The 20138-nt window shown below is 46.9% G+C and overlaps 6 non-coding genes and 2 pseudogenes across 6 annotated transcripts; all 8 read right to left on the reverse strand.

Annotated features, from left to right (window-relative positions):
* Positions 1-45: 45 nt before the first annotated feature.
* On the reverse strand, positions 46-238 carry LOC141214347 (U2 spliceosomal RNA). The gene has a single exon (XR_012283613.1). It is a non-coding gene; the product is annotated as a U2 spliceosomal RNA (small nuclear RNA).
* A 5564-nt stretch (positions 239-5802) lies between these two features.
* Positions 5803-5880, reverse strand: LOC141214392 (U2 spliceosomal RNA; annotated as a pseudogene).
* A 1115-nt stretch (positions 5881-6995) lies between these two features.
* LOC141214299 (U2 spliceosomal RNA) lies at positions 6996-7186 on the reverse strand. The gene has a single exon (XR_012283565.1). It is a non-coding gene; the product is annotated as a U2 spliceosomal RNA (small nuclear RNA).
* Positions 7187-8301: 1115 nt separating this feature from the next.
* On the reverse strand, positions 8302-8492 carry LOC141214319 (U2 spliceosomal RNA). Its single transcript, XR_012283585.1, has one exon. It is a non-coding gene; the product is annotated as a U2 spliceosomal RNA (small nuclear RNA).
* Positions 8493-9607: 1115 nt separating this feature from the next.
* Positions 9608-9784, reverse strand: LOC141214366 (U2 spliceosomal RNA; annotated as a pseudogene).
* Positions 9785-15893: 6109 nt separating this feature from the next.
* On the reverse strand, positions 15894-16084 carry LOC141214444 (U2 spliceosomal RNA). Its single transcript, XR_012283672.1, has one exon. It is a non-coding gene; the product is annotated as a U2 spliceosomal RNA (small nuclear RNA).
* Positions 16085-17199: 1115 nt separating this feature from the next.
* Positions 17200-17390, reverse strand: LOC141214445 (U2 spliceosomal RNA). The gene has a single exon (XR_012283673.1). It is a non-coding gene; the product is annotated as a U2 spliceosomal RNA (small nuclear RNA).
* A 1115-nt stretch (positions 17391-18505) lies between these two features.
* Positions 18506-18697, reverse strand: LOC141214383 (U2 spliceosomal RNA). The gene has a single exon (XR_012283640.1). It is a non-coding gene; the product is annotated as a U2 spliceosomal RNA (small nuclear RNA).
* Positions 18698-20138: the final 1441 nt, after the last annotated feature.

The raw sequence follows: 20138 nt of genomic DNA on the forward strand, positions 1-20138 counted from the left end.
AAACATTGAATTCAATTCTTTCTGATTTTAGAAACTGCATTAAAGAAGGGGTGCACCGGTCCTGGAGATACTGCAATACCAGGTCAATGCGTGGAGTGGACAGAGCAAGCTCTTTTTCCATCTCCCTGTTCTAAAAATCCATTTAATATATGGTCCCCAGATAGGGGACGTATCAGATATTAAACTGATAAGAACAGATTTTTTGATTGAATATATCTTTTATTAGCACAAAAAATAAGTTAACAGACAGTGTACAGTGCCGCAGCCCAGTACACACAGAATTCTACATCATATTTACATAGCATGAGGATACGACGCACTAACTAGACACATCACACCCCTATGCTACACAAAACACTCAATCTGAAAGAAAAAGCATGTCAATCAATACAGTACGATGAACCGTGATAAGGGATGGGGATTGGGAAAAAGGGGATGGGGAGGGGAAAATCACAGGCCCGAAGCTTTATTGAAAGACAAGACACATAAGGGGAGAGGGGGAGGAGGGGTTTAGTCCTCATCCTCGTTCTCCGGACCGTCCATGATGGAATAGTCTCTGAGCAGGCTGTGGATCAGCCTGCGGCAGTCCTGGATGGACATCCTCTCCCTCCTCAAGATGAGCCGGTTCCTGGCGACCCAAACGGCATCCTTGAAGCAGTTCATAAGGCGCCAAGCCTCCTGGATGGCTCCGACGGTATGAACCCCAGGGAAGAGTCCGTAAAGCACAGAATGGTGCGATAGGCTCGCCCTGGGGACAGAGTTCCTCAGGTCGTCCTCAAGTGCAGTCAATAGGCGCTGTGCAAATCCGCAGTCCCAAAAAGTGTGCAAAGATGTTTCCTCCACGAAGGGGCACCTTGGGCAGTACCGGGTCTTGCACAGGTTCCGGGCATGCATGAATGACCGGACGGGCAGTCCGCCCTGAATCGCCATCCACGACAAGTCCTTGTGCCCGTTGGTCAGCCTGTCAGACGACACATTTGTCCACACAGTCTCCAGCGTGTCCTGGTGAAGTCCTGTGATGTTCTCCACGTCATCCTTGGCTCTGATTAGCTTGTGGATAGTTTTGGGCTTCCACAAGTCGGGCTTGAGTCCCTCCAGTTGATGCTCCCCCACAAATCGAACGACGTCTCCGTAGAACCATGGCGTCGTCCAGTTGTAGGGGAAGGAGCTGTCCCACTTGTCCCAGCCGAGTCGCCTCCAAAGAGGAAGCAGGAAGAAGCGAGACATGGACCTGCCCGCGGAGCCATTCTTGACTTGCAAAGTCCGGCGGACACAATCACACACAAAAGAGGATCGCAGGAGGGTGGGGATATCTGGAACGCCCTTCCCACCCTTGCGAGGCTCCTTGTACATGACGGCCCGCCTGACTCTGTCCATCTTGGATCCCCAGACAAAGTGAAACACTGTCCTGGTAATGGCCCTGCACACAGTGACGTGTGGGGGCCAGGCCTGCGCCGTGTACTGCAAGATGGGCAGGACCTCATTACGCAGGACGAGTGCCTTACCCTCACAAGTGAGGTGTCTGAGGCTCCAGAGTCCGATGCGTTGCTTCACCTTGGCCAAGCGTTCTTGCCAGGACTTGAGGGCCGCTCCTTCCTTCCCGAACCAGACTCCCAGCACCTTGAGGAAATCCGGTTGAATGTTGAAGGGGAAGGGGGCGGAGGAGGCCGGCTGCCAATCCCCGAAGAGCATGGCTTCCGACTTCCTGCAGTTGACTTTGGCCCCTGAAGCCCGGCCGAACCTCTCACACGTCTGGACGAGGGCGTCGACTGAACCACGATCAGCGCAGAAGACGGTGACGTCGTCCATGTAGAGCGAGCACTTGAACTCGTGTCGTCCCGGACCCGGTGCGGTGATCCCTCTGATCTCTCCATTCTGCCGGATAGCCTCTGCGAAGAGTTCTATAACACAAACAAAAAGAAGAGGTGATAGAGGGCAGCCTTGTCTGACCCCAGAGAGGACAGGGAAGGGGTCAGTCTTCCAGCCGTTCACCAACACCGAGCTGTGGATATCAAAATACATCAGACGGACATACGAACAAAACATGTTACCCAAACCTAACCGGTGCAGAGCTCGGCCCATGAACTCGTGGGAAACCCGGTCGAAGGCCTTCTCCTGATCCAAGGAGACCAGGGCCGCGTGTGCGCGGCGGACCTTGATGTACTCGACCGTGTCCCGCACGAGAGCGAGGCTGTCTGCGATGCGACGTCCAGGGATGCCGCAGGTCTGGTCCAGGTGGATGATCCGTCCGATGACCGTCTTAAGTCGTGTCGCCATCGTCTTGGCCAGGATCTTGTAGTCCACGTTGAGCAGAGTGATGGGACGCCAATTCCTCAGGTCGCACCTCTCTCCCTTCCGCTTGTACAGGATCGTGACCATTCCTTCCCTCAAAGATGGAGGCATTCTACCCTCCACCACCATCTCCTCGTACAGGTCCAACAGGTCCGGACAGATGAGGTCTCCCAGCGCTACATAGAGCTCCGCTGGAAGACCATCACTGCCCGGGGTCCTGCCGGTCCTAAAGGATTTAGCGGCAGAGAGCAATTCGCCCACCATCAGAGGTTTGTCCAAGGCTGCCGTGCCTGCAGGATCAAGATGGTTAGTGATACCTGACAGGAACTTATCAGCAGCGTCGGGGTCGGTAGTCTTGTAGGAGTAGAGTTCGCTGTAGAAGTCGCTGACGACCCTCATCACGTCCTCCTTCCCACGTCGCATGTTTCCGCTCTCGTCTCGCAGCTCGTTCAGGGGCGTGTGACCGGCATGAAGTTTTCTGAAAAAGAATGAGTTACATTTCTCACCCTTCTCCAGATTCTCCACTTTGGAACGGAAGACGATTCGCTTGGACTCCTCTTCAAAGTGCCTTTTCAGGCTCTTCTTGGTCTCCTCCAGCTCCTCCCTCACGTCCCAGCCGCAGTGAAGAAGGTCCTGCAGCGACCGCAGCTCGCGCTGCAGCCCTCTGAAGTCCCTCCTCTTCTCACACGCCTGTTGTCGACCCTTGGCCTGAAAGAAACAGCGAAACTCAAGTTTAACATATTCCCACCAATCAGAGACTGTTTGGAAGCTACCCTTGTAGGACTGCCACATTGCGTAGGCTGCTCTCAGCTCCTCCACGACTTCATCCTGAGCCAGCAGAGCACAATTCAGCTTCCAGGAGCCGGGGCCGGACGGAAAACCGTCGCCGAGGACACCTTGTAAGTGAATGGCTCTGTGGTCGGAGAAGAAGCAGGAGACCATCGAGTGCCTACTCTGCCTGACTGCCCGAGAGGTGAACACAGAGTCAATCCTGGAGCGGAGTGAGCCATCGGGTCGGCTCCACGAATAGTTCGTGGAGCCTCTCCCCATGGAGCCCACCACGTCCTGAAGAGAGGCCTCGGTTACCATCTCGATGAGCAGCTTGGACGTGATGTCCAACTTGGCAGATGTGCCAGAACTACGACCATCCTCCTCGATGGGGCAGTTGAAATCCCCGGCCATCACTAAGGTCCTGGTGGTGGCAAGCTGAAGCCGCAGGGTCTGGAAAAGCTCCAAACGCTCATTCTTCAGTGGGGACGCATACACGTTGATGAACCTGACAGGTTCTCCCGCCCAGTTGCCATCTACAACAAGAGCCCTGCCGCAGATGAGCTCCTGGACGGACTCAAGCGTGAATGCGCCCCCCCTGATCAGAATTGCGACCCCCGCAGACTTGCAGTCACCCCCACCGGACCAGTAGGATGGACCGTGGGACCACTCCCTGGCCAGATGTTTGAAGGACCTAGAGGAGGGAAGGGAACATTCCTGCAACATATAAACATCACACAACTGGGAAGTAAGGAAGGCATAAATAGTCTGACGTCTGAACTTGTCCTTGATGCTCCTGACATTAATGGAAAATAAGTTAATATTAGCCATCATGTAGGGAAAAAAGAAAAAGTTAGCGCAGGCAATACACCTTAGTTACCACTCCGGTCGGGTGGTCCCTCGTCGGTGTTGACTGCTGGTGACGGGATCACCAGCAGGCCCTCTTCCTCCATCTGGTCAAGCAGCGCGGCCTCGATCTCGGCGACCACCAGTTCCTCCTCTTCTGGCTCGGCCACCAGGGTCTCAACCATGTGCTCCATCTCTTCTGGCTCAGGGAGGGTATCCTCCTTTTCGCCTACGAAATCCAGAATCTTCTTTTTGGAGGATTCAGTAGCAGGGCTGTCCTCCACCTTCCTCTTTCCCCGGGTTGGAACTGGGGAGACAAGAAGGGGAAAATCCTCCTCGGAATAGATAGCGGCGGGTGGAGGAAAGGTTAATTCCACCGCTACCATGGTCTGGGGAGGGAGAGTGGCTGCCGGGGCAGGGGAAAGGACACCTGCTGAGGAGTAGGGGAAGGAGGAAGAGGAAGTGGAATCCTCAGCAGGGGTGGCCGGGGTGGGGGGGAATTGGACGGGGGTGGCAGGGGGAGGGATCGAGAGAGGGGTGACAGAACTCTTACCCTCCTTTGACTTTTTCTTCTGCTTCGGAGCTGCTGGGACCGTCGCTGGGGCTTTGGCCACCGACTCCTTGACCGCTTTGGCCTTGGTCGTCTCGGCCTTGGCCGCTGGGGCCTTGGTCGTCGCGTCCTTGACCTTCACAGGCCTGGTCGTCGGGGCCTTGTCCTCCGTAGCTGGGGTCGTCGCAACCACCGATGCCCAGGATCTCTCACGCTTGGGGCAATCCTTGTACAGATGAGCTGCCAGCCCACACAGGTTGCAGGATGTCTTCTTCGGGCAGTCCTTCGAGCTGTGTCCCGTCACTCGACAAATCCTGCAGGCATCCTCCTTGCAGTCCTTCATCTCGTGGCCGTTCTTGCCGCATCTCCTGCAGTTCCGCGGCATGTCCGGGTAATAGATGAGGCCGTAGGAGTTGCCCAGGGAGAATGTCGGGGGAAGGTGCCGAAGTCCGTCTGAGTACGCCAGGTCCCTGTGAAGTCTAACGGTCACCGACCACTTACCTGTCCAGAAGCCGAGTCCATTCAGGATGTGAGAGGGTTCCTTCACAACCAAACAGAAGCGTCTCAGGAAGGTACAGATGTCTTGGCCTGGGGTGTGCGGGTTGCGCATGGAGACCGTGATCCTCCTTTCGTCCCTCTGGATAGGGCAGCTACCTGTAAAGGCAGAGAAAGAATTATCCGGTCCTTTTGCGCTTACCATTTCCCAGAACCTCCTGCAGGTGTTCACAGTGGCGAAGGTGACGAAGAAGATCCCCGTCAAGAAGGTCTGGATGCTGAGGGTGTCTGACCTGGAGAAGCCTCGATCCAGCAGCATCTTCTGGCAGAACACGTCCGAGGACATGTCCGGCACCCTCCCATCCACTTCCTTCAGCTTCAGGGCCACCGTCTGCCGCATCCATGGCTCCAGGGCTGGAGCTTCGTGGCGGGGCTTCTGGGGTCCCTTCTGCTGGCCAGTCGTGGAGGCAGAGTCCTTGGGGTCAGAATCGGCTCCTGGCTGGGCCCTCCTGGCTGTCCCCTGCTCCAGGCTCTTCTTTTCGGCCTTCCTCGCAGCGCTTGCCATGGCTTTCCTCCTGCAGTTACTTCTTGGAGCTGGATCTGGAACTCTTCCTGGAATGGGTGGAGCTATGCAGATTCTTCTCCCGTCGTGTTCTGGACAAATTCCCCGAAAGGTCTTTGTCTCGATGATTTTCTTCCTCGAAGATTCCACAGGACAGCCCGATTCTTCTCCGAGTCTTCGTCTTCTTCTGGATTCTTTAGAGCTTCTTCCTCCCACCGATATCCGCCTTCCTTCTCCGATGTCAGCTGGGCTCCGAAGCTCTTCTCCTTCCGAGTTCGATCGCTCTCGTCAAGTGTAGATCGTAGCTCTTGTGTTCTTAAAAGAACAGATACTACACTTGATCTTAGCCAAAAGGCCGAGAAGCGATAACCAGAATTGGTTTCAAACTACGGAGCCACCCAAGGATCCTGAAAAGTCCATTTGTGGAGATGAGCTCCTGGACTCCCATTAAGAAGACATGTTGTCAACCTCTAGATCCCTTACATGCCTGCACTTTTCGGCTTGCTGCTGCTGCAATCCACGCGTTTTAGATCTGCATAACTCCACCTCTTTAAACACAGCACCTTCACCCCCTGCTGTTCCCACCCGCCTCAACACCGTTGGAAGGGAGGAGAACCAATTAAGGCGGGGGGTGGGGTGGAACGAGCAGCTGTCTACCCTTAGCAGGAGGGCTCCTGATTACATACCTCTCCTGCTGCTGCTGCTGCTGGCTGTCCAGCAGCAGACTGAAGGTGGCTGCTGCTGTGCACAGGTATATAAAGGCTCAGAGCCTATTATGACACGCGCAGCCAGCGTTCCATTGCCACATTCCATCTACTGCAGGCAGGATACCTGGCTGGCTGAATGTCGCTGAGAAGCTCACAGAGACCGCCATAAGCAACAGTTTAACAGAATGCCACAGACTAATCAACCAAACTTTTTGGGTTGGGTTCTCTTTTATAGTCTGCAGGCATTAAATGAAAGAAGTCAGTGTTCCAGCAGAAGGAGACAACGTTTCAGAAAAGGCATTGTAGCAAACCAAAAAAGAAATTTTAAGCGCAGCAGAGTAACCAGCGCACATACCTGTTAGCTCAGGTGAGTTTAAAAGGCTGCTGTTGATAACAAGGGCATTTGCTAAATAGATGGTGTGTGTGCAACAATATACTGAAAGGTCAATTATATTGTGCAGCTTATCTCACCACCTGTAGTTATTTAGGTGAAAGCTCCAAAATGCTTGCCTAATATGTCTGTTTATCCAAAAGGAAGTAAAAAGGGAGAGCTAGAAAGATAGCATTGCATCACATTACATGGCAATGCAATGCACAGTTGCTGAAGTTGAACCAAAATGAGCTTGTAATCTGGCTTCTGCAACTTTGAACATGAAAAATCCAATGAGGAGAAGAAAAGCAAAGCCAAAGAGTCCATCCCAAAATCCGACAAACAAGCAAAATGAACAAAAAACATTGAATTCAATTCTTTCTGATTTTAGAAACTGCATTAAAGAAGGGGTGCACCGGTCCTGGAGATACTGCAATACCAGGTCAATGCGTGGAGTGGACAGAGCAAGCTCTTTTTCCATCTCCCTGTTTTAAAAATCCATTTAATATATGGTCCCCAGATAGGGGACGTATCAGATATTAAACTGATAAGAACAGATACTACACTTGATCTTAGCCAAAAGGCCGAGAAGCGATAACCAGAATTGGTTTCAATCTACGGAGCCACCCAAGGATCCTGAAAAGTCCATTTGTGGAGATGAGCTCCTGGACTCCCGTTAAGAAGACATGTTGTCAACCTCTAGATCCCTTACATGCCTGCACTTTTCGGCTTGCTGCTGCTGCAATCCACGCGTTTTAGATCTGCATAACTCCACCTCTTTAAACACAGCACCTTCACCCCCTGCTGTTCCCACCCGCCTCAACACCGTTGGAAGGGAGGAGAACCAATTAAGGCGGGGGGTGGGGTGGAACGAGCAGCTGTCTACCCTTAGCAGGAGGGCTCCTGATTACATACCTCTCCTGCTGCTGCTGCTGCTGGCTGTCCAGCAGCAGACTGAAGGTGGCTGCTGCTGTGCACAGGTATATAAAGGCTCAGAGCCTATTATGACACGCGCAGCCAGCGTTCCATTGCCACATTCCATCTACTGCAGGCAGGATACCTGGCTGGCTGAATGTCGCTGAGAAGCTCACAGAGACCGCCATAAGCAACAGTTTAACAGAATGCCACAGACTAATCAACCAAACTTTTTGGGTTGGGTTCTCTTTTATAGTCTGCAGGCATTAAATGAAAGAAGTCAGTGTTCCAGCAGAAGGAGACAACGTTTCAGAAAAGGCATTGTAGCAAACCAAAAAAGAAATTTTAAGCGCAGCAGAGTAACCAGCGCACATACCTGTTAGCTCAGGTGAGTTTAAAAGGCTGCTGTTGATAACAAGGGCATTTGCTAAATAGATGGTGTGTGTGCAACAATATACTGAAAGGTCAATTATATTGTGCAGCTTATCTCACCACCTGTAGTTATTTAGGTGAAAGCTCCAAAATGCTTGCCTAATATGTCTGTTTATCCAAAAGGAAGTAAAAAGGGAGAGCTAGAAAGATAGCATTGCATCACATTACATGGCAATGCAATGCACAGTTGCTGAAGTTGAACCAAAATGAGCTTGTAATCTGGCTTCTGCAACTTTGAACATGAAAAATCCAATGAGGAGAAGAAAAGCAAAGCCAAAGAGTCCATCCCAAAATCCGACAAACAAGCAAAATGAACAAAAAACATTGAATTCAATTCTTTCTGATTTTAGAAACTGCATTAAAGAAGGGGTGCACCGGTCCTGGAGATACTGCAATACCAGGTCAATGTGTGGAGTGGACAGAGCAAGCTCTTTTTCCATCTCCCTGTTCTAAAAATCTATTTAATATATGGTCCCCAGATAGGGGACGTATCAGATATTAAACTGATAAGAACAGATACTACACTTGATCTTAGCCAAAAGGCCGAGAAGCGATAACCAGAATTGGTTTCAAACTACGGAGCCACCCAAGGATCCTGAAAAGTCCATTTGTGGAGATGAGCTCCTGGACTCCCGTTAAGAAGACATGTTGTCAACCTCTAGATCCCTTACATGCCTGCACTTTTCGGCTTGCTGCTGCTGCAATCCACGCGTTTTAGATCTGCATAACTCCACCTCTTTAAACACAGCACCTTCACCCCCTGCTGTTCCCACCCGCCTCAACACCGTTGGAAGGGAGGAGAACCAATTAAGGCGGGGGGTGGGGTGGAACGAGCAGCTGTCTACCCTTAGCAGGAGGGCTCCTGATTACATACCTCTCCTGCTGCTGCTGCTGCTGGCTGTCCAGCAGCAGACTGAAGGTGGCTGCTGCTGTGCACAGGTATATAAAGGCTCAGAGCCTATTATGACACGCGCAGCCAGCGTTCCATTGCCACATTCCATCTACTGCAGGCAGGATACCTGGCTGGCTGAATGTCGCTGAGAAGCTCACAGAGACCGCCATAAGCAACAGTTTAACAGAATGCCACAGACTAATCAACCAAACTTTTTGGGTTGGGTTCTCTTTTATAGTCTGCAGGCATTAAATGAAAGAAGTCAGTGTTCCAGCAGAAGGAGACAACGTTTCAGAAAAGGCATTGTAGCAAACCAAAAAAGAAATTTTAAGCGCAGCAGAGTAACCAGCGCACATACCTGTTAGCTCAGGTGAGTTTAAAAGGCTGCTGTTGATAACAAGGGCATTTGCTAAATAGATGGTGTGTGTGCAACAATATACTGAAAGGTCAATTATATTGTGCAGCTTATCTCACCACCTGTAGTTATTTAGGTGAAAGCTCCAAAATGCTTGCCTAATATGTCTGTTTATCCAAAAGGAAGTAAAAAGGGAGAGCTAGAAAGATAGCATTGCATCACATTACATGGCAATGCAATGCACAGTTGCTGAAGTTGAACCAAAATGAGCTTGTAATCTGGCTTCTGCAACTTTGAACATGAAAAATCCAATGAGGAGAAGAAAAGCAAAGCCAAAGAGTCCATCCCAAAATCCGACAAACAAGCAAAATGAACAAAAAACATTGAATTCAATTCTTTCTGATTTTAGAAACTGCATTAAAGAAGGGGTGCACCGGTCCTGGAGATACTGCAATACCAGGTCAATGCGTGGAGTGGACAGAGCAAGCTCTTTTTCCATCTCCCTGTTCTAAAAATCCATTTAATATATGGTCCCCAGATAGGGGACGTATCAGATATTAAACTGATAAGAACAGATTTTTTTTTTTTTTTTTAAACCATTCAGGTTAGTTTTATAGCAAATCAGTAGGATATACCAAAACTGTTGCAAAAAAAACTTCTCATCATCATGGCCATATTTATTAAGCATAAAGTAACCTAATATTACAGAAAGAAGAACATCTTATTAATATAAACCAAAAGATCACTGAAATTTTACAATATGCCTCCACTTTTTAAATTTCCATATTCCCTCGGCATCTGTTCCACCACCGCTACTACTATCCATCTTGTAAATCAAAAATAGCCTAGAAAGAATAATCCTAATACATTCATTTACTGTAATTGATTTCCTTTTAAATACACAAAGATTCCTCACATCCCACAAACTTTCTAACACACAAGCCATAATTAACCACAAAACTCTCTCCTTTACACGTCCACTTGCACCAATACCAAACATAACCACACGCCAATCCACAAAAGTCACTCCTGCCAAACTCCTACACAACCCCCCTACACATTTCCACACGTCTTGCGCAAAATCACAATTCCACATCAGATGCATAACCGTCTCACAACCATTACATCCATCTCTTGGACAAACATCCGACCTAATCAAACCTCTCTTCTTTTGAACGTCTCTCACTGGAAGAATATTGTGAAACGCCATCCACACTACATCCTTCTGTTTGTTGGACATCCCATACATACCCAACTTTCTCCAAGCATCCGCAACCTCATTCCCTCTCAAACCAACAATATTAGACTCGACCTCATTTGCACACAATTTCCTATACACCCTCTTAGTCATTCTAAACTCATCCACCGGCACACTCAGCAAATCATACTTCTTGACAAACTTCTCAATCACCTCATACCACACCGGACACTTAAAAGACACAGGCACTCTCGCATCCCTCTTTCTCCAACCTAACCCATACAACATCCATCCTGCAGAATAACTTGCCATACATGCACCCTTATTACCTTTACCCAACAATACCACAATCGTCTTAATATAATGGAGCCCTAAAAAAACCTCAACATTAGGAAATCCCAAACCACCATGCTGGCAGGCCTTATAAAGGCTTTCCCTCTTCAGCTTCTCCATCTTGCTGCACCAGAAAAAGGAAAAAATCATTTTCTCAACTCTCTTCACTTTCCTAAAAGGGGATGGAAAAATTATGGCCACAAAAAGCAGAATGGGTAAGATCACTGCTTTGATAACTAGAACTTTGCCCCGCAAAGAAAGATCTCTCATTCTCCAAAAATTCAATTTTCGCTCAACACGCATACCACACTCGTCCCAACTCTCATTTCCTTTCAGATCATCATTGAAAAATACCCCTAAAACCTTAATTGCACTCTCCTCATACTTAACACCTTCCATACGAATACTGTCATCTCCAAAGCATTTGAAACTACACTTAGTCCAGTTAACTCTAAAACCTGATGCACCACAGAAAAAATCCAAAAGCAACCTCACCCTACTCATTGAAGCCATACTTTCACTCACCATCACAACATCATCCATGTAACCTAACACCTTCACATGCTTACCACCACTCCCAGGCACTAAGAATCCTCTCATCATTTTCTCACGTCTCACTAAACACAGCAAAGGCTCAATCACACATACAAACAAGACAGGGGACATAGGGCACCCCTGTCTTACACCAGACCTAATCATCACTTTGTCAGACAACCATCCATTCACTAAAAACTCACTTGACACATAATCATATAAAGACTTAACTCCATTCAGAAAAACCCTAGGGAAACCCATCCTCTCCAATACTTTAAACAGAAACACATGCGAAACTCTATCAAAAGCCTTTTCGAAATCAATTGCTAACACCATACACTTCTGCTTTCTAGTCTTACAATCCCCAAGCATATCCCTTAACAATAACAAATTATCACTTATACTCCGACCAGGCACGGCACACACTTGGTCATCCTCCACAACCCTACCAATCACCTCACGCATACGATTTGCTAACAATTTACTGTAGACCTTATAATCAGCGTTAAGCAATGATATGGGTCTCCAGTTCTCCAAACGCTTTTTCTCACCCTTCTTAAACACAAGAACCACTATACCCTCTTTCATACTGTCACACAAAACACCATTCATCCACATATACCTACAAACCTCAGTCAAGTCCTTACCCAAAAACTCCCAAGCTTTCACATACAGCTCCACAGGCAACCCATCCTTCCCAGGCGTCTTATTCTTTTTAGCACTCATAACAACATTCCTCACCTCATCCAAAATAACATCCTCACACAAAGCATCACATTCATCCGAACCAAGTCTCTTCTCCATACCACTCAATACATGCGACACAAGTCCAGGATCAATCCATTTCTCATCGTACAACTTACTATAGAAGCCATTCACCTCATTCAACACATTCTTCCCAACCACACTAGATCCATCTTCACCTACCACTTCACTCAAATCCAACTTCCTTCCATTCATTTTTTTAAAAAAGTACCTGGTGCACTTTTCATTCTTTTCCAAATGCTCTAACTTGGTACGGTAAATAATCTCTTTACCTTTTTCATCCAGAAGACATTTTAACTCATTCTTAGCAACCTCAAGCTGATCAGACATATCCATTCCTTTCCTAACACACCCACGCAACCAATCAATCCGTCTACTTAAGTCATTAAATCTATTACGATATCTGGCAGCTTTTTTGTAGCCCCATTTTTTAAAGAAAGTTTTTAACTGTAATTTCACCCAATCCCACCATTCAAGCACACTACCAAAATCACGCTTACGCCACCTCCAACTTGCATACCTTTTCTCCAACTCACTCATCACCTCCTCATCCTCCAACAACCTCGTATTCAATTTCCAAACCCCACCCCCAAACACCATGTCCCCATTCGCACTAAAAACTCCACGCAAACACTCATGATCAGAAAAAGGTACCTTATGTTGAACATAACTTGAACAAACCATATTTTTGGAAAATAACATCCTATCTATCCTCGATGAAATATTACCACGGTCAGCATAATATGTAGGCGGTGGTGGAATGCCATACTCAAGTATTGCAGCGTCTAAGAAAGAAAAATCAGAAATAAGTTGAGATAACTTTTTTCCCGTAATGTCCACATTACCTTCTGTGACACAATTACAGTCACCAACAAAAACTGTAGGAATTTTTCCAGGGAGAAAAAAACTCAATTTCTCAAGAAGAGCAAGCCGCTCCTCTTTTTTAGTAGGACAATATAAATTAATCATTCTAACCTTCCACCCCCTATAACTCAAAAAAACAATAATGCAGCGACCCACCTCCACAACCGTGTAACTATCAATAGTAATATTCTTATTACCAACTAAAATCCCCACACCATCATTTTTGTTAAAGCTGGACCCCGACCAAACATACTGGCCATAAGGCCAGTCCTTATCCCCTGGAGATTCAGTAATCCCACACTCTTGTAGACAATAGACATCTGCACTCAAACCCTTTAGATAATCCAGAACTGTTGTTCTTCGGGTAACAGATCTAATTTGCCTAACATTAAGGGACACAATGTCCCATCCAGAATGATGCGGCATAACTAAAGGGGATCACACATAACCTGAAAAAAAAAGAAAGAAAACATCAACTCAAACTTCATCAAGCAAAGCAAAGCTATTACCATCTGGCTGAATGCCAAATGTAACAATGTCAGGAGAAAATACATCTGACGGGTAAGCACGAGAGTCCACCGGGCTATCACACACGGCAGCAATGGATGAACACTCAGTCCTTGGCTTCTTCTTGACCACATCAGGATCCTCCTCATCAGAGAAACGGACAGCAGACAAGTCCCCTTGGCCACCGCCCCCGATCTCCTCTGAAGCAGTATTGCACCAAGGTATGACAGGAGAATTGGACAAGTCCATTTCCCCCTCACCACGGACACCAAACTGGGGAGGGAAAGGTGACATCACCTCTGGAATCACCATGTCAAAGCCTCCTGACGCAGGAGGCTGAAGCTGGGCATCTTCAAATATGTCGTCCATCTGAGTGCCATCCTCTTCCTCTTGGGGAGCAGTTGCCTCCCCGACATCCGGAAGGGGACCTTGTGGAACCCTAGTAGAAGTCGAAGGAACAGCAGGCCCCTCCGCGACCACTTGAGCAAAAGACTTAGGAGTGGTTCTAGCTTGACACTGCCTAAGAACATGCCCCTCCTCACCACAAGCATCACACTTTACCTGGTTCTTGCAGTCTTTCGCCATATGACCAGACGTGTTACACCTCCTGCAGGTTGGCGGATACCTGCAGGACTCCTGGACATGACCATACTTGTTACATCTTCTGCAGAAAAAAGGAGCATCAGGAAAGTACAAGAAACCAGTGTCTCTCCCAATAGAGAAACTCATAGGAGGATAATGTATGCCCCCTGGCCCCTCGGGGTCTGTAGCAAAACGAACAAAGTACTTGTATTTGCCAGTCCACAAGCCTTCTTCATTCGAGATCTTGTGGGAAAAATGCACATAAGTACAATGCCTCCTCAAGAATACAGTAATGTCCTCCTGGGGGATAAAGGGATTGTGCATAAACACAACAACAGGAACATCCCCCTTTGAATAGAGGACAGTAAAAGTGAGTCCATCTAGGAGGGAGTTCTCAGTATGGCCTTTCAAGGTTCTATAAAGATTTTGGCAAGCAGCCATAGTAGAAAGAACCAGCACATACCTTCCATGACTTCTAAATTCCTGCAGGCAAAGAATGTCCGACTTCTTAATCTTCAATGCTTCATAGAAGATGGCATTCACCAGGTAGGACATGGAAAAATGTCCCTTCTTCTCCTCGGAAATCTCAATGCGAAATCCATTCTTGACCCGGGGGTCCCCGGTCCCAGCAAATTTCAGCTTGACTCCCATAGTCAGCCACGGAAATCGCCTTCCCGTTTCCTCCTCACTCTCCCCCTATAGCAGCATCCAGCTTAAGCCACCGGAGTGGCGATGCTGGAAGGCCGAGGGCTAGCACTCAAGGAACCTGATGTCCAGACACTTGATCTGAGCCAAAAGGCCGAGAAGCGATAACCAGAATTGGTTTCAAACTACGGAGCCACCCAAGGATCCTGAAAAGTCCATTTGTGGAGATGAGCTCCTGGACTCCCGTTAAGAAGACATGTTGTCAACCTCTAGATCCCTTACATGCCTGCACTTTTCGGCTTGCTGCTGCTGCAATCCACGCGTTTTAGATCTGCATAACTCCACCTCTTTAAACACAGCACCTTCACCCCCTGCTGTTCCCACCCGCCTCAACACCGTTGGAAGGGAGGAGAACCAATTAAGGCGGGGGGTGGGGTGGAACGAGCAGCTGTCTACCCTTAGCAGGAGGGCTCCTGATTACATACCTCTCCTGCTGCTGCTGCTGCTGGCTGTCCAGCAGCAGACTGAAGGTGGCTGCTGCTGTGCACAGGTATATAAAGGCTCAGAGCCTATTATGACACGCGCAGCCAGCGTTCCATTGCCACATTCCATCTACTGCAGGCAGGATACCTGGCTGGCTGAATGTCGCTGAGAAGCTCACAGAGACCGCCATAAGCAACAGTTTAACAGAATGCCACAGACTAATCAACCAAACTTTTTGGGTTGGGTTCTCTTTTATAGTCTGCAGGCATTAAATGAAAGAAGTCAGTGTTCCAGCAGAGGGAGACAACGTTTCAGAAAAGGCATTGTAGCAAACCAAAAAAGAAATTTTAAGCGCAGCAGAGTAACCAGCGCACATACCTGTTAGCTCAGGTGAGTTTAAAAGGCTGCTGTTGATAACAAGGGCATTTGCTAAATAGATGGTGTGTGTGCAACAATATACTGAAAGGTCAATTATATTGTGCAGCTTATCTCACCACCTGTAGTTATTTAGGTGAAAGCTCCAAAATGCTTGCCTAATATGTCTGTTTATCCAAAAGGAAGTAAAAAGGGAGAGCTAGAAAGATAGCATTGCATCACATTACATGGCAATGCAATGCACAGTTGCTGAAGTTGAACCAAAATGAGCTTGTAATCTGGCTTCTGCAACTTTGAACATGAAAAATCCAATGAGGAGAAGAAAAGCAAAGCCAAAGAGTCCATCCCAAAATCCGACAAACAAGCAAAATGAACAAAAAACATTGAATTCAATTCTTTCTGATTTTAGAAACTGCATTAAAGAAGGGGTGCACCGGTCCTGGAGATACTGCAATACCAGGTCAATGCGTGGAGTGGACAGAGCAAGCTCTTTTTCCATCTCCCTGTTCTAAAAATCCATTTAATATATGGTCCCCAGATAGGGGACGTATCAGATATTAAACTGATAAGAACAGATACTACACTTGATCTTAGCCAAAAGGCCGAGAAGCGATAACCAGAATTGGTTTCAAACTACGGAGCCACCCAAGGATCCTGAAAAGTCCATTTGTGGAGATGAGCTCCTGGACTCCCGTTAAGAAGACATGTTGTCAACCTCTAGATCCCTTACATGCCTGCACTTTTCGGCTTGCTGCTGCTGCAATCCACGCGTTTTAGATCTGCATAACTCCACCTCTTTAAACACAGCACCTTCACCCCCTGCTGTTCCCACCCGCCTCAACACCGTTGGAAGGGAGGAGAACCAATTAAGGCGGGGGGTGGGGTGGAACGAGCAGCTGTCTACCCTTAGCAGGAGGGATCCTGATTACATACCTCTCCTGCTGCTGCTGCTGCTGGCTGTCCAGCAGCAGACTGAAGGTGGCTGCTGCTGTGCACAGGTATATAAAGGCTCAGAGCCTATTATGACACGCGCAGCCAGCGTTCCATTGCCACATTCCATCTACTGCAGGCAGGATACCTGGCTGGCTGAATGTCGCTGAGAAGCTCACAGAGACCGCCATAAGCAACAGTTTAACAGAATGCCACAGACTAATCAACCAAACTTTTTGGGTTGGGTTCTCTTTTATAGTCTGCAGGCATTAAATGAAAGAAGTCAGTGTTCCAGCAGAGGGAGACAACGTTTCAGAAAAGGCATTGTAGCAAACCAAAAAAGAAATTTTAAGCGCAGCAGAGTAACCAGCGCACATACCTGTTAGCTCAGGTGAGTTTAAAAGGCTGCTGTTGATAACAAGGGCATTTGCTAAATAGATGGTGTGTGTGCAACAATATACTGAAAGGTCAATTATATTGTGCAGCTTATCTCACCACCTGTAGTTATTTAGGTGAAAGCTCCAAAATGCTTGCCTAATATGTCTGTTTATCCAAAAGGAAGTAAAAAGGGAGAGCTAGAAAGATAGCATTGCATCACATTACATGGCAATGCAATGCACAGTTGCTGAAGTTGAACCAAAATGAGCTTGTAATCTGGCTTCTGCAACTTTGAACATGAAAAATCCAATGAGGAGAAGAAAAGCAAAGCCAAAGAGTCCATCCCAAAATCCGACAAACAAGCAAAATGAACAAAAAACATTGAATTCAATTCTTTCTGATTTTAGAAACTGCATTAAAGAAGGGGTGCACCGGTCCTGGAGATACTGCAATACCAGGTCAATGCGTGGAGTGGACAGAGCAAGCTCTTTTTCCATCTCCCTGTTCTAAAAATCCATTTAATATATGGTCCCCAGATAGGGGACGTATCAGATATTAAACTGATAAGAACAGATACTACACTTGATCTTAGCCAAAAGGCCGAGAAGCGATAACCAGAATTGGTTTCAAACTACGGAGCCACCCAAGGATCCTGAAAAGTCCATTTGTGGAGATGAGCTCCTGGACTCCCGTTAAGAAGACATGTTGTCAACCTCTAGATCCCTTACATGCCTGCACTTTTCGGCTTGCTGCTGCTGCAATCCACGCGTTTTAGATCTGCATAACTCCACCTCTTTAAACACAGCACCTTCACCCCCTGCTGTTCCCACCCGCCTCAACACCGTTGGAAGGGAGGAGAACCAATTAAGGCGGGGGGTGGGGTGGAACGAGCAGCTGTCTACCCTTAGCAGGAGGGCTCCTGATTACATACCTCTCCTGCTGCTGCTGCTGCTGGCTGTCCAGCAGCAGACTGAAGGTGGCTGCTGCTGTGCACAGGTATATAAAGGCTCAGAGCCTATTATGACACGCGCAGCCAGCGTTCCATTGCCACATTCCATCTACTGCAGGCAGGATACCTGGCTGGCTGAATGTCGCTGAGAAGCTCACAGAGACCGCCATAAGCAACAGTTTAACAGAATGCCACAGACTAATCAACCAAACTTTTTGGGTTGGGTTCTCTTTTATAGTCTGCAGGCGTTAAATGAAAGAAGTCAGTGTTCCAGCAGAGGGAGACAACGTTTCAGAAAAGGCATTGTAGCAAACCAAAAAAGAAATTTTAAGCGCAGCAGAGTAACCAGCGCACATACCTGTTAGCTCAGGTGAGTTTAAAAGGCTGCTGTTGATAACAAGGGCATTTGCTAAATAGATGGTGTGTGTGCAACAATATACTGAAAGGTCAATTATATTGTGCAGCTTATCTCACCACCTGTAGTTATTTAGGTGAAAGCTCCAAAATGCTTGCCTAATATGTCTGTTTATCCAAAAGGAAGTAAAAAGGGAGAGCTAGAAAGATAGCATTGCATCACATTACATGGCAATGCAATGCACAGTTGCTGAAGTTGAACCAAAATGAGCTTGTAATCTGGCTTCTGCAACTTTGAACATGAAAAATCCAATGAGGAGAAGAAAAGCAAAGCCAAAGAGTCCATCCCAAAATCCGACAAACAAGCAAAATGAACAAAAAACATTGAATTCAATTCTTTCTGATTTTAGAAACTGCATTAAAGAAGGGGTGCACCGGTCCTGGAGATGCTGCAATACCAGGTCAATGCGTGGAGTGGACAGAGCAAGCTCTTTTTCCATCTCCCTGTTCTAAAAATCCATTTAATATATGGTCCCCAGATAGGGGACGTATCAGATATTAAACTGATAAGAACAGATTTTTTTTTTTTTTTTTTTTTTTTTTTTTTTTAAACCATTCAGTTTAGTTTTTTAGCAAACAGTATGAATTTCTCCAAAATTTGCTACTTAAAACTTCTCATCATCATGGTTCTATTTATTTAGCAGTAGTATAAGACAAAATATAATCACAAGGGAACATCCTTTACGTAACACAAATGCAGAAACTTCAAGGAATCACAAAGAAAAAAATCACTGGTATTTGATAAGGTAATGCCACTTTTTAAATTTCCAAATCCCTTCGGCATCTGTGCCACCACCGCCTCTGCTGTCCAACTTATATATCAGGTATAGTCTTGAAAGAATAAGTCTAACACATTCATTCACTGATAAAGATTTCCTTTTGAAAAGTCCAAGGTTCCTTGCATCCCACAAACTCTCCATCACACAAGCCATTATCAACCATAAAATTCTATCTTTAGACCGACTACACGCACCAATTCCAAACATCGCCACACGCCAATCCACAAAATTCACGCCTGCTAAACCCTTACACAATCCACCTACACACTTCCACACACTGTACGCGTACTCACAATCCCACATAACATGCCTGACAGTCTCACAACCACCACATCCCACTCTCGGACACACATCTGTTCTTATCAACTCTCTTTTCTTCTGCACTTCTCTCACAGGTAAAATATTATGTAAAGTCATCCACACAACATCCTTCTGTTTGTTTGACATCCCATACGTATCTAACTTCTTCCATGCATCTGAAACCTCATTCCCTCTCAGCCCAACAATATTACACTCTACCTCATTTGCACTCATTCTTTTCACCACATTCTTGGTCATTCTAAAATCATTCATTCCCACACTCAACAAATCATGCTTTCTCACAAATTTCTCAATCACCTCATACCAAACAGGACACTTAAAGGCCACAGGCACACTCGCATCTCTCTTCCTCCAGCATAACCCATACAACATCCATCCAGCAGAATAATTAGCCATAAAAGCACCTTTATTGCCTTTACCCAGCAAAATAACCACAGTCTTAATATAATTAAGGCCTAAAAAAACTTCAATATTGGGAAAGGCCAGCCCACCATGCTGACAAGCCTTAAAAAGGCTCTCCCGCTTCAACTTCTCCATCTTACTACACCACAGGAATGTGAATACCAACTTCTCTATTCTCTTAATTTTCCTGTAAGGAGAAGGAAAAACAGTCGCCACATAAAGCAGGATAGGGAGAATCACTGCTTTGATAATTAACACCTTACCACGCAGAGTCAATTCTCTCATTCGCCAAAAATTCAATTTACGTTCAACCCGCATACCACACTCTTCCCAACTTTCATTCCCTTTTAAGTCATCATTAAATAATACGCCCAAAATCTTGATTGCACCCTCTTCACACTTTACACCATCCATACGAATACTACTATCTCCAAAACATTTAAAACTACATTTATTCCAATTTACCCTAAAACCAGACGCACCAACAAAAAAATC

Source organism: Phyllobates terribilis, unplaced genomic scaffold (assembly GCF_046119375.1).
Source record: "Phyllobates terribilis strain yellow unplaced genomic scaffold, ASM4611937v1 Scaffold_217__1_contigs__length_3308461, whole genome shotgun sequence".
Classification (NCBI taxonomy): Eukaryota; Metazoa; Chordata; class Amphibia; order Anura; family Dendrobatidae; genus Phyllobates; species Phyllobates terribilis.